General features: G+C 42.8%; 1 protein-coding gene across 1 annotated transcript in view; it reads left to right on the forward strand.

Annotated features, from left to right (window-relative positions):
• JARID2 (jumonji and AT-rich interaction domain containing 2) overlaps positions 1-14,380 on the forward strand; it is a 213,779-nt gene that overhangs the window by 136,810 nt on the left and 62,589 nt on the right. The gene's annotated exons all lie outside the window — the stretch shown is intronic.

Raw genomic sequence — 14,380 nt, forward strand, 5'->3', positions numbered from 1 at the left:
ATTTCTTCTAAAGGCAAAATCTGCCTCTGTCTGCAGTAGGAAACCACCACAGAAAATAGCAGGTTGTGAGGAAGGTGGGCTGGAATCTGGTATAGCTTTAGAAGGGATTTTGGATTTACTGATCCAAAATCATTCAAGTCTTAGTGGTGGTGCTTTGCTGAGATTTTTAGACGGCTTATGTTAAGATAAATTAAGATGCAGCTTTTAAATTAATGAAGTTAAACTGGCACGAGAGACTGTGTGGACAGGCTGTCTTTTTGATTTATCTGTCAACAAGGCACTGGTTTAACCTACTCTTAACCCATAACAGTCCACATGGATTTGAACTGATTTAACAAAACTTAAATTAAATTGGGGCAGTCTTGTGTTGCCAGCAAGGCCTCAGGAGAAGCATCTCTAGTTCTGCCTTTTGGCATTGTCTTCCCTTGGTAATGGTGTGATAAAAGATGCATTTATTTTATTTGTTGACTTTGTTGACTTAATTCTCACCTTTAAGCTATGAAGATTTCTTTAGTGCTAAGGGCAGTCACTCACAGAACCCGCTGTGGTTGCATTTGTTTGTTATTTTGAACAGTATCCCAAGCTACTGAACCCATATTTAATATAATTTTAAACCAAGAAAATACTCGAGGGGTTTGTGAAATCCTCCACATATTTGTTTACCTGTGGCTCAGTGGTTGGCTGGGTATGAAAAGGATTGCGTGTTTTGTCAGATTTCTGCAGTTTTCTAATCAGGCATGTTATGGCTGCATTGCCGTTCTCTCCTTCGTCATCCATCCTTGGTCCTCACAGGATTTCAATTTTATTTTTGGGTGACTTCCACTTTTCCTGAACATACCGACAGCTCTTTGCATTCCCTCACAATGTTTTATTTTCTCTATTGCTCCTGGCCTTATTACCTGCTTTCTCTTGCTGCCCAAGTGTTCTTTCTAATTTCACTTCTTCCGTTCTTGGTGGGGTTTTGTGTGGCATTCTCACCAATTGCCTTTCAAGTGCCCAGCCTTTGAGAACTAAGCGAACTGGTGTCGAGTTCATCAAATGTTCCCCAGCAGTCCCAGCTGAAGTAATTGCCAATTTCTTGCCGCTCCTGTGTGGGAGCACTCTTGCCACGACCTTTTGTACGGCCATGTGGCAAATTGACCTCAGGACCGCATCTGATTCAAGCCGGCGTGGGTGTGCACATACTGTTTTTCATAGGATTTTAATCCTTCTGCCTGCCCTCTTTCAGTCAATGTCTAATTTTAGCCTGGAAAAGGGATACAAAAGTGATTTGCCTGAGGACTGCCAGTAAATCAGTGACCAAATATTGACTCAGTGCAGCTGAGGAGGAGAGAAGGTGCCGGGAAGCATCCCAGGGTTTTGGGTGTTTTCGTACAAATTTACTGTGCTTAGTGATGTGAAGTTTCCTTGGTGAGTGGCCTCCTGTCCCTCAGAGCCAGAGCTGCAGGTGACAGGGCTGAATGGATGCTACTGATGGGCTGTGACAGAGGCTGTTTGGACTCCATTGGGGTTTGAGAGCCAGCTGTAGCGATAGGCAGGAACATCTCTCTTGCAAGGAGACTCTGAAAAACACAGATTTGGAAAGAAGTTTAAGCTTAGGCATTCAATCTATTTTGGAGGATCAGGTTGCAGCTAAAACAAAGGCCCAGTGAGGAGCAAGGTGAGCGTTGGGGCTATCACGTTTGAGGCTGGTTGTCATGATTCACATTTGAGAGGAGATGTCAGAGGTGTGGAGCAGACTGGTGTGTGTGTGTACATCCACAGCAGGAATTACTTCAGTGGCTTGTTGAGTTTCTAACATAATGCAGTCAGAGGAAGGAGGCACATTGCTGCCTGTCACAGAGCAGGTTACCAGCAGGTTAAAATGGCTGAAGATGGTCTCCTCTTGAAGTGTGAAATTAGTTATTAGAGCTTGTTTAGACTAATGGAGATGTCTACTGAATGTGACCCTAGAGTTGTTGCAAGTATGTGTTCCTGGAAGTTACAATTGGCCCGCTCTTGAGGCTATTCCTTCACTCCTGCTGTCAGGTGTCCCCTCAGGCTGGGCACAGCTGATCAGTGCCAGGGCCTTGCAGCCACACCTCAGGGACACTTCCAGAGGAGCTGCTTTGCCCATGGGGCACCTAGAAAGTGCTCACTGCACTTTCCGTGCAGTGTCACTGTCAGCGTAGGCAGCATCTGGAATGCCACCCCCTCCTTTCTATTTAAATGTTTGTAAGCTGGGGCTTTGCTTGTGATGATACAGGGAAGGTAGTGGGTGATCTGCTCATGGGTGCAGAAGTGATGGAAATCAGACCTTTTCATTACTTCAAAAGAACTCTTAAAAAACCCCCAAGGTTATCAAGTAAAAAAGCCCACCCAAATTTGTCTTCCTTGCTTGTCTTGGTGGAAACTAGGCTCCTTGTTGCAAAAGGGTTGACAGTGAAGGGGACACTGGCATTGCTGCCAGGCACATTTTCTGTTAAAGTTTTACAGTTCAGTAACTAATGTGTTTCTCAGTCAGCATAGGGTGATCTTAATGCGAGCTGCTGCTGGAAAAGGCAGTCCTGTTCTTCCCTCTAGTGTGTTCTTGCCACCTCTTTTGTGCCAGCACAAGCACTTCTGTGCTTATGAAACCCAACCCAAAAAAGTAAAAAACCCAACCTATAAATTAATTTTCAGCTAGACTGACTTCCTCAGCCAGCTGATTATAGGGTCTCAGGAGCTCTAGTGCTGGCATAAGCAGGAACGTGTGGCTGGAGGTGAAGGGAAGAACACATACCACACCTTTTTTCTGCAGCAGCCTCTCTGAGATCAGCTTAAACCAAACTGAACCCGCTCCTTTAGGGTGGGAAGATGCTGGTGAGGCAGCAGTTGCTGCTCCTGAAAGGTGTGGTCCCACTCCCTGTGTCCTCCCCCCACTTGGACTGTGCCTTCCCATTACTTCCTGGTCAGAGTGCACAGTGGGATGCAGAACCAGAAGGAACATGATTTTCTCCTTCCACTATCATCAAGCTCTTAGTTTATCTGGGTTGTATCATCAAATGTCAGGTGCCCGGCTGCTCATGTACTGCCGTGTATCTTAAAACTAAAATTAAGGTGGGTGTTAGGGAAGAAGCACTGATAAATCTCACTCTTCTGTGAACAAAGTCTTCTCAGAGGGACTGTATTTTTTCACTTCCTGGACAGATGCATGGTGTGTACGCACAATTAGTGTGTGTCTGTGTGGGTTTTTTACTATGATTACCTGCTACTGAAATGAGCTCGATATGCACCATATCTTTTTACTGGAGTCTCCAGGGCCAGGGGAATGTGACACATGTGACAAGAAGCAACAGAGTATTGAATACTTACTACTGCAGGTAAAGAAAGAGAGTCTGCAGGGAAGGCTATAGATTGTGGTGGCACAGGAATTGTTACCATAGTTTCCATTCATATCATTAGTTCCCAACTACTTTTTCTGGCATTCAGGAGGAAGAGAAAGACAGCATGCTCTGGCAGTCCAGCCAGCCCCCTCTCATAGGATTTAGCATCTATGTAAAGAAGAGATTTGAGGTGAATGGCCCCTTTCCTTTTCAGGCCAGTTTGACTGGTAGCAGGATGTGGCATGGCTTGAAAGAAGGCATGAACAGAGTTACTGGGACAATTGACTGCGTCTGCCTGATTGACTTGCAAGAATGGGCTGTTTGACTCCTGGGGAGGAAGCCTGGAGAGAGTCGTGGTTTCCTTCCAAGGGAAACTCAGTGCAAAAAATTACATTGATGAAGGAAAAGAGACCAGAAAGTAGACACAGTACCTGCTATAATTTGTATTTTATCTCCAGAGTTATATAAGAATAGCATAGGTTTAACATAATGGAATTCAGAATTATGTAAGAATAGCATAGGATTAACATAATGGAATATACTGATTGTTATTTTTTCTTTCCTTCCCCTGATAGCTCACTTGCATGTTTCTGTTTAGTAATCCTTTTTGGCAAGACAGTAAATGTGACTGATGGGTGTTTTATGCAAAAGTGATCACTTTGTTGCTTATTAGAATAAAGTCTGTGCAGCAGATATAGGGTATCTTGTGTCTCTTTTCTTTTTTTTCCTCACTGTGCATCTAAATGTTGTAGTTTTACAAGAGAAATGTCGAGTTCCTGGTAATAGCCAGTTGGTAGAGGAGCCTTGTAAAGGCTGTCCCCATGGGAAGTGCAGATACGTGGTTTCAGGTGTGGTTAAATTGCAATCTGCAACCTCTGTAAGAGGTTAAAATGCCCACAACCTACTGACCATGCAACTTTTATCACTTCCTGCCAGTAGATGGAAAATTGTATTCAAATGCTAGGGATTAATGCAGGGCTTAATTGAACAGGAAGTTTCTCAGCCATTCAGATGATGGCTAAAATGATCCATGCACTGTTATTTTTGACATTTCTGCCAGAAGTAATCTGTGGCTTTCTGGCTAGTGCAAGTTGCTTTTAGGGCAAAGGTGAACGATTGCTAGAGTTGAGGTACGCGTGTTGTTTTGAGATTGGAAAACAAGAATGAAATGGTCCGTAAAACAATTTTTTCTTTTTTTAAAGCACAGTTGCAGAGAAAAGGCTGCTCTAAGTGAAAAGAGAATTTTCCTTCAGTCTCATGGCTTTGATTTTGCATCCTCTTGAGTTTTAGCAGCTGGTCAAATTACTAGGGAGGGAGCTGCTGCTATGTTTGGTATTATTTGGCGTATGATAGGGAACAAAGAGCATCTCCAAATTGATCAGAGACCAGGAGTTTGGGTAGTGCCCAGGTATTGCATGAGTAAGGAAGTGGGAAGCTCTGTCATCTGAACTGTGCTGGTTTTGTTTAATGCCTCCCGCTTGGGAACTGGGAAGTGAACAGGTTTTGCAGATGTACCTCAGATGTCTGAGAACACTGAAAATAATATACTAGAAGATTATTGAAGCTGCACAGTGTATTGTGCTAGAAGTAGTTTTGACTTCTTTGTAATTAAGTAGGGGGCAATGCTCAAGTTTTCTCAAAATGGGCAGGTTTTAACATTCTATAGACTGTCTTCCATAGAGTGGGAAATCTTTTTGTAGGGGTCAAAAATGCTTTTGAAAATAATCCAAGCCTGTGGTAGATAACAGAGTTTCCTGTAATTCCACACAGACAGCAGCATGGTGTGTTGGAGAGCAGTGAAGTGGAAGGGGAGACCATTTTGTGCCCCTAGGCTTTCCCACACTGGCTTTACCTGAATATCAAAAGACTGTGAGGGTTGCTTCATTCTTCCACCTTCAGCAAGTGCTGGCAGCAGGACCTTGACAGGTTCCTTACCAGTAGGTGGAGACCATGCAAGTGAACTGGAAATTGCATCTTCCTTCCAGTGGAGAAGGTGTCTGTTAGCGTGGAGTTCAACCTTGTTTACTTCCAGCACAAGGGACAGGGTTTAATGTGAAAAAATAACTTTGTTCTTGTGGTTTTCTTCTTGAAGAGAAGTTTGCAGACATAGTACACACTCAAACATCTGATAGTGATTATTAAAAACCAAGCAAATGTAAATGAGTTCCTTAATTCTTTTTTCTGCTGCTGTGGTTTTGCATTTTAGCTTTTTAGCATGTGGTGATGCTTTTCTCTGTGCAGCAGCACAGCATAAAATGGCAGACCTGCCCTAAAGTTACTCCTTGGTGATGTTTTTCCTGTAAAACTTTCTGGTATGGCATGATGGGTTTGGCTCAAGCTAAGGAGTAGGAATCTTGGGTCACACTGCTAGAACAGGGGGGCAGCCCTCACTTCTGGATACAGGAACCAGAAACCCTAGTCTCCGTTTGCCAAGTGCTTTTGTAGGTAGCTGTGCTCAGCTGTGCTTGGTAAGCAGCTTGCAGAGCACTCTGGTGAAGAGAACCAGGTAGCAGCCTGAGGTGAAGAATGCTGCAGAAGAGGAATGGCTCCTAGAGCATGGGTGCAGGAGCAGAAGTAAGCTGTGTCCAAGTGGGAAGTTGTTGTAGCTTTTATGGTACTGCTGAAATCAACACTCATCAGCTGGTGCTTGGTACTGCTTCACACCAGTGCAGTGACTCCCACTATAGCTCAGTCCCAAAGAGTCCACATGCCTTTCAAGTATCATAAACTGTCTCTAGGGAGCAACCCCTGCAGCCATGCATAGCCCAAAGAACAGCAAGGAAAGAGATGTATTCAGGATACAGCCCCCTCCAAAATGGGTTTCTGGAATACATTCCTGTTTCTTGTTCCTTCCAAATGAGGCTGGTTTTGCGTTACTATGCACATTTGTGGCTTCTGTGAGCATGTCTGAGCTGGCCCAGCTGAATGCTGTTGGCTGTGGTGTTGAGGGTGTCAGCAATAACCAGGACTTTGGCAGGAGCATTTGTAGGACTCACAGTCTGCAGCATTGTTGTTAGATTCATTCCCGTGTGGACTGATGAATTTGAAGGCTTAGCCTGGGTGGCTTTATGCAATGTGCAATGTGGCACAGTGTAGACACAGCTGGAGTACAACTTGGAGCAGTCAAATGTTGAAGTACCAGTACTTATGTTCTTAGACTAGAAATGAAGCTACTCCAGAATGGGAATTTTTAAGAACTGTTGCAGGACAAAGGAAGGGTGGCACCACCTGTCTCCAGTATTCAGAAGGATCTCTTCTGCCATCTATTGCCATGTATAGCTCACCACATGTCTGTATGGAGAGGAAAAATTTTTGTCCAATCTCAGGTGGTACAGCTCTGGAGAAAGTAGATTTAAAAGGGTCGTTGTCTTTCTGATTGTCCAGATCCCACACTTATAGAGGAATAAGGCTTTGGTCCTGGATTTATGGACAGTCTGTAGGACAGTTGCTATAGTGTGATCTGATGACAAAGGCTGTAAGAAGACTGCTTTTTGGGAGCTTCATTCAGCTGCCATATCCTCATTTGGTCACACTCCCGCTGCTTCTTCTCTCTGGACAGCAGCTGATAAACCCTCCTGCACGTGCCACAGCCACTAGCACATGGGACAGGTGGAAGGGTTTGAGTATTTGATGGTCATTAATGTATTTAAATCTAAGTCAGCCTTTCTCCAGCAGCTAGAGTCTGAGCTGGAAGCATGCCATTGTTGAGGTATTTGAAGGTAGATGCATGGTTTTGTAATTGTGCTGTGCTAGAGTTGCACCGTGGTAACTTCAGAGTTCTGTTTTGGTTTAGGCACAACAAGAGGTTGTGACCCCTTGGCCTACAGTGCTGCAGTGATGCAAATTGTGTGTGATAAGCATGGACTGTTCTTGAATCAAGTCCAGTTAAAACCAGTTGCAGCAGTAAGATGAGAAGAAACCCATTCTCCTGGAGAAGGGCTGCAACTTTGACTAATTACGCTTTTGGTTTTTTGGATTGTTTCTCGTTCCTCTTTGCTTCCCCATATCCTGAAGTCTATGAAGGGGACTCAAGTTCACACCGCGAAATCCTACTGCCTACGTAAGAGTAGTGTCAAAATTCCTTGACCACCATGGATGTTTCAGGGCAAAAACCCAGGGCATTTAGTACCCAGCATGATTTAGCCCTCTCAGGGTTATCTAGACGACACAAACACCTGAACTTATTGGATCCACAGGTGAAATCTGAATGCAGTGTTAGTTTTCTACAGCGTCTTCTATAAACTGTCTGGTATGGGCCTCAGTCTAGCAGGCAGGCTCTCCATACCTGCATCATTGTGAGTGCTTGTGTATGTGATGTGGGGTATGTACACGGCTTGTTTATGGTGGCTGGAGTTGTCCAGTTCCTCTGCAGTTAAAGTGGTGGTGGGTGGTAAACAGCAGCTTTTAAGGACTCCCTACTTTGCCCAATGCTATCTTGTGTGTTGTTTGAACAGCCAGCTGTTTCACTTAGTAGGTATAAGTGTCTCTGCTAACTGCATGACATGAGGTGGGTTTGGAGACTGCAAGTACCTTCTTGTAATCAGTGAGCATTGTCAGGAAAAACAGGCAGTTCCAGAATTAATGATAATTGGAGCAGTTTTTAGCAAAAAAAGTTTGTGTCTAGCTGTACTTTGAGTTCATCATGAAGCATGTGGGTTAGCTGAATTATTGTTCATTAGATGCCATTTACAAATACCTTTCTGTTGTTAACCGGAGAGGAGATTCTCAGAAACCAACTGTTTCCCATTTAAAAAAAACACAAAAACACAAAACCACAAAAAATCTCAATGGAAAATCTGCATCCATTCATTGTAGCTAAAGTTTTAGAGCAAGAAGTGTTTTTTACAGAAATGTGCTGTGCTAATAGGCTCAACAATCAAGAACTGAATAAAGATGGGCTTAATATTGTGCTTTGACTGGATCACTTGAAAATTTAAATCTGGTTTAAAATAATGTTAATTTAGGCCCAATTTTGATTTACTGGCCCACAGAAGGTAAAAAAGATTGGGTGAATAAAGGTCTTAGTAAAAACAGATTCTGAAAATCGTTGCATTCAACCTTTCTGGAATGTTTAATTTGCTGAAAAGTAGCCCAGATTCTTTTAATCTATGGCAGGATTAAGAATTACACTCCTACCTGGTAGTACAGGTCTTGGTTGTGTCTTGGATTACATTATCTTGCAAATTACTTTGAAGAAGCCATATCTGAGAATGACCCCATGCTTTGCACCAGTTACCTGCACTCAGTATCTGCATGGATGGGAGCAACCAGGTCTCTTAACTTCTAGTCCCTTCCTGGTACAAACAGGCGTGGGGGGACAGATGCTGATTGAGTCTCTGTTTCCACTACTGCAGACTTGCCGGCATTAGCGATGAAGCCGGCGTGTTATCAAATGGGCAACAGATAACCACTGATACGGGCAGAAAATGCTATCCCAGTAGCTTTGGGGCATGTGGGAGAGGAAATGCAGTTCACAGGACTCCTTCGCTTGCCTGCTTTCTTGCTCTTGGTGTGGTGCCATTGATTCACCTGCCAGCGTAGCTTGGGACACTGTGGTGGCAGAGGTGTGTGAGTACAGACAGAAACGCTGCCTAGTGCCAGCAGAGCCAACACGTGCACTCAGGTGTGCTCCAGAGACAGCCAACAAGATCTTGTGTTTCGTTGGGAATTTTTTTCCCATCTTTTTTTTTTATTATCCAAATGTTTACCCTCACAGTTGAGAGAAAAAAGAATATGTTTCATTTAAGTTTTGGCATTGTGGATGTAGACAACTTTTTGGTTTGAAGTTTGGAGCCCTGGTCACATGAACTGGTGGTCTTCTAAAAGCTTACTGTTGGGAGGGAGTGTCTTAGGACTTAACTCTGAGTCTTGAAAGGGTAAAATGTAGTTTAGCCATGCTTCCTGCTGGCACATGTGATAGTGATAAAGATTTCCTGCTCATCCCATGAAGAATGATACCTCCAGCAACAAGTTTTGCATGCACATCTTGAGCTTGCCTAGAAGTGCCTGTCACATGGTGGATTTTTTTTGAGGTGGAAATTACACATTTGATAATCATCTGATTTCCAGCAGACACCTGACTAGTAAAGCTTAAATTACTTGTTTACTTTTAAGTGAGGGCAGAATATTTCTGCAGCCTGTCACGTTTGGGTAAGTTTACCTTGCTAAACAAAGCTGCACACACAAGTGAATGTTTCTGTACAGACGTGCTGTGTGCCAGGCCGAGTGCCACGCTGTAGGGTGCAGTTACACAATTTACATACTTGGTTTATCACCTCCAATGAGACTAAAAGATGGTGCACTTCAGACCTCATCGAGATCAGGCGTTCAGAGCCAAGTAAACCTCAGAGATAAGTATTTCACCATGCCAGCAAAATGTCATTGCAAGGAAGTAAATAACCCAGGTACACAGCAGAAGGTAAGCTGTAATGATAGCAGCATGGAGTGGTCAGAACAAAATTTGTGAGGTAGAGTGCCCAGCTATGCCAGAGCCTTCCCTTAATTGTTAAGTAAAAAGCACATTACACTGAGAAGGAAAATGGGAATTAGTCACAAAACTGTACTGCTCAAGCAGCTACTTCAGCTATGGTTCCTATAGCTTTTGGAAACCTAACTCCTTGTCGTGCTGTTATGAAGAAAAAGGAAACATCAGGCTACAAAAAAGCAGGAAAAGACAAAAGCAAAAGTGGAGTTCAAGGAGTAAGTGAAAGGTAAGGAGACCAAACAGCAAGGACATATTGTAGCACAAACTAGTCAGGAAGTTTTGTGAAAACCTGCAGTTTGCTGGAGATTAGAGAATGTTCGCAGAAGATAGTTTGTTTTGCAAATCTCTTCCCAGTTGACATGCTCAGGCATGAGAACAGCCTCTCAAACCCAGAAATTTCTGTAAATAGGTTAGTATGAATGCAAATATATTGCAACTCCGATTGTGCATATTTGTTTTTGTGTATGTTTTATAGTACTTATGCTTCATTTTTGCTTAGGAGTTATGGAGTAATAAACTGAAAAGAGTCCGATTTTTGTACCAATGTACAAATAAATTTCACATACTGATAGTTTAATACTTGATTTGTGGCTAGCACAACATGCATTGTTATCTAGAATATTATTGTTTACTAAATTTGACACAGACTGGTACTACTAGCCTGAGCTTTGCTTTGCAAAGAAAAGACTGCCTTTGTGTATTAAGTCTTTTCCTAAATGTGAGCTTTTTTACAAGCTAAAGGAATGGTGCTAGGATATTCTATTTTAAAAGACATTCTGAAGTATTTTTAGTTAACACACAGACTGCAGTCTTTTAATTATAAAGAATGCAATTTGCTTGAAATATTCAACTAAAACCAAATTCTACTCTAGAAAAGCTTCAAAAAGTATATTTGTATTGGGAGAGAAATGTTTTGTAGCGCAGTCTGAGTTTTTGCAACCAGGATAGTTTTGTTTCAGAGTTTTAGTCTCTGGCTGAAATTTACTTTCTCAGACCTAAACAGTCAGTTCAGTAGAAGAAAAGCGTACCCAAAGGAGGTGGGACTTCCTCAGGCTGAGGCTTTTTTGAACTTTGTGTCATAGTTACGTGTTTAAAGTCTCTCAAAAGCAGTAGAAGGAAAATAAGATTGTGTTGAGAGAAGGTGGTTTACTGTTTATTTTTAAATAGTCTAGATATTTCTGGCTGTGTGTTGGGTGTTCACATGACATTTAGATGTGGGATTATGTTGAGTTCTTTCCTCATCCTTTTCTGTCTTGTGAAGTTTTTTCTGTTTTCGTATTTATAAGCCTTACATAGTGTGTACCCTCTCAATGAGGACAAAGTGAGCAATTTATTTTGAGGACAGAAACAGGATTTTTTTTGTTCTTTCTGCTGCTCATGCCAATCTGTCTGTTGTTGCCAAATGCGTGCTAAATAGGCCATTCCAGCAGAAATCATTGCATTAAGAAGCAAAGAGCAAAGCCATGGGTGTGATGTTAGGCATTTGAACAATCCTGGATTCATCTAGGTTGGAAAAGACCTTTGAGGTCATCAACTCCAGCCATTAACCCAGCACTGCTAAGTCCACCCCTGTCCTTAAGTGCCACATCCATGTGTCTTTTAATGCCTCCAGGGATGGTGACTCAATCACTTCTCTGGGCAGACTACTCCAGTGCTTTGCAACCCTTTCTGTGAAGAAACTTTTCCTAATATCCAGTCTAAACATCCCCTCGTACAACTTGAGGCCATTACCTCTGGTCCTGTCACTTGTTGCCTGGGAGAAGAGACTGACCTCCACCTGGCGGCAACTCCCTCCTTTCAGGCAGTTGTGGAGAGCAATGAGATTCCCCCTGAGCCTCATTTTCTCCAGGTTAAACACCCCCAGCTCTCTCACTTGCTTCTCACAGGCCTTGTGCTTCTGATCCTTCACCAGCTCTGTTGCCCTTCTCTGGACATGCTCTGCCACCTCAATGTCTTTCTTGTGAGGGGCCCAAAACTGGACAAGAATTCGAGGCGTGGCCTCACCAGTGCTGAGTGCAGGGGGACAGTCACTGCCCCCTGGTCCTCCTGGCCACACTGTTCCTCTCTAAATTTTTGACAGACACCATCATACACACACAGTGTCTTTCTGAGCACTTTTACCACTTCTATTCTTCCCTGCTCAGAAGTGGTGTGTGAGTACAACTTGCTATGCTTCATCTGGTGTAACTGTAGTGAAGAAGGAGGGTACAATCCTTCTTTGGCAGCAGTTTCACACTTAAATTGGATTAAGTGTAATGTGAAACCATACCTGAAATAATTGGCTTTATGCTGCTAGAGGTTTTCATGGGGACATACAAGTTTATTAAGGTGCATACATGCCTTCACAAAGAAACAGTTCTAGTGGTTGCCAGTGTTTTGAAATATGCGTGTTTTTCCTTTGCTGGCCCACCTTTGAAATTGGTCATGTTTACATAAATCTGAAGTAAGGGCTGCTTAAGAACGTCTTTTGCTTCCTAATCTTGATTCATCGTCCCAGTATGCTGTAGCTACAGAATAGCTTATTTCTTGCTCACAGCTCACTCTGTATGCACTCTCAGGCACTGAAGTAGAAGCCTGTGGAGCACATACGTATCCATGAAAGGAACAGTAGTTGTTGCAGAAACCTAAAGGATGCTGCAGTCATAAAAGAGTGCCTTCATTTACTAGTGTTCGTAAATTGAATCAGTGATATTTCCACCCTGTAACTCGTGGTTTTAATAAAAGATGGATATTTCATAAGGAGGCCTGTTTGTGTGGCACTGGTGAGGTCACACTGAGCAGATGGAAGTACAGCAATCTTCAACACTGGTTTGAGAGGAGAAGCATCTCGGACACATCTGCCCACATAGCAACAAGTCTCCACAGCCTCCCTGGGGAAGGGGCAAAAGTTCATGGTTGTAAGTGGAGGTAAGACCTGGCATTTTCTCTGTCCTTGCTGAAGTCAAGGGCCCCCAAGGGTAGTGAAGAGCCTGTGATGCTGCCAGGCCAGGCTCCATGCCCCACAGGGGTTTTTTTTGTCCCAGAGAAAAACGCCAGCATAGAGTGTACTTTCAAAGACAAAACCAAAAGTGCTTTCAGTTCACTAATTCATTTCATATCTATGCCAAACTTGCAAGTCATTCTCTAATCCTCTTTCAGTGCTCTGGCAACTGATAATAGGGATACTACAAACCAGTGTGGATGATTCTTGCTGCAAACGGTTACATTTGAACTGTGAAACAGGCTTAACCTTTACTTTTTGGGGTGGTAGTCGTCCTTCTTGCTTATCATCGCTCATGTGAGATTTGAGCAGGTACAGAGATGCAGAGATTGGGTGGGCGAATGTTTTTAACAGCCTGGCTGATGAAGCACATCAGTGGGAGAAAATTGCTGTGCAGAAAGCGGGGATGCTTGCTAACCTTTATAGTCTGTTTTTTGCCGAGAGAGCATATGTTTTGTGCAGAACAGAAGCCAACACAAAGCGTTTTTCTCTGGCTGCATGTATGGTTTTGGTGATAGAAATGTAGTTGCTTGAAATTAAAATCCCATTCATCCTGTGCGGGAGTCCTCAGTCTGTGTGAAGGAATGGGGCTTTGCAAAGCAATCTGAGTAATTTTGTGGAGATACAGGCAGATCTATACAACACCTTCATTCTAGAAAGATAATTGTTCATAGATATGAGGAAATATACATGTTAAATAGTCTTTCGTTTCCAGTTCACAAATTATAAGCACCATGATAAAAAAATTTGTAAACACCAGGTTATTTTTGCCATGGAGGAGATGAAAATAAGCACTAAGAATGGCTGGTATGTTTTGTTGTTCGGGGCAGTGGGGGTTGGATAGTGAGGACATGGACAATTTTATGCAGAGTTTAGGGAGAAAACTGCTGAATGTTACTTTTGCTCTTTGTTGTCATTAGGGAACGTGTATATTCATACAAACGCTGCTGGGATTTTCAATATTTTTTTTTGCTATCTTAGTGACATGATTGCAGAATTTTAAAATACAGTAATAAACCTCTTATTACCCAAATATTTTAGGTTAATACCCGTGAAAAACAAAAGGTTTGCCAATTATGTGTTGCATCCATACTGAATGATAACTGTGCTTTCCTTAAGTCACAACAGTCAAGGCTGCTGTGGAGTGACAAGACCTGGGCTTCCCTTCAGTGTTGTTTGATATGTTTCACTTTGACATTATGTAAATACTCTGCTATTAGGGAAGAAAATGACATAAAATTGCATCCTTTCTCAACAAGGTTTTAAGTTCTTTCTGTAGCTTCTCTCCTTTTTGAAGCTGTAATAAAGATAGATCATAATTAGAATCCCAGTTGCTTAAGTGAGAAATTAGCATGTTCTTATATGTTGAGCTGAGCCAGGATCCCAGTGAGACCCCCTCCAGGTATCTGTCCTGCCCCAAAGTGCTTTCCCTAATACCAATTTACATTCTAGACATATTAAAGAAAATCATATTCACTGCTACCTAGCAGTTAATCAGAGCCTTCAGATGGGCTTGAAATTATTTGCAGCGAACTGCCAAAACCACCTGCAGCCGTTCGTTTCCTGCAGCCG

Source organism: Coloeus monedula, assembly GCF_965178545.1.
Source record: "Coloeus monedula genome assembly, chromosome: 1".
NCBI lineage: Eukaryota > Metazoa > Chordata > Aves > Passeriformes > Corvidae > Coloeus > Coloeus monedula.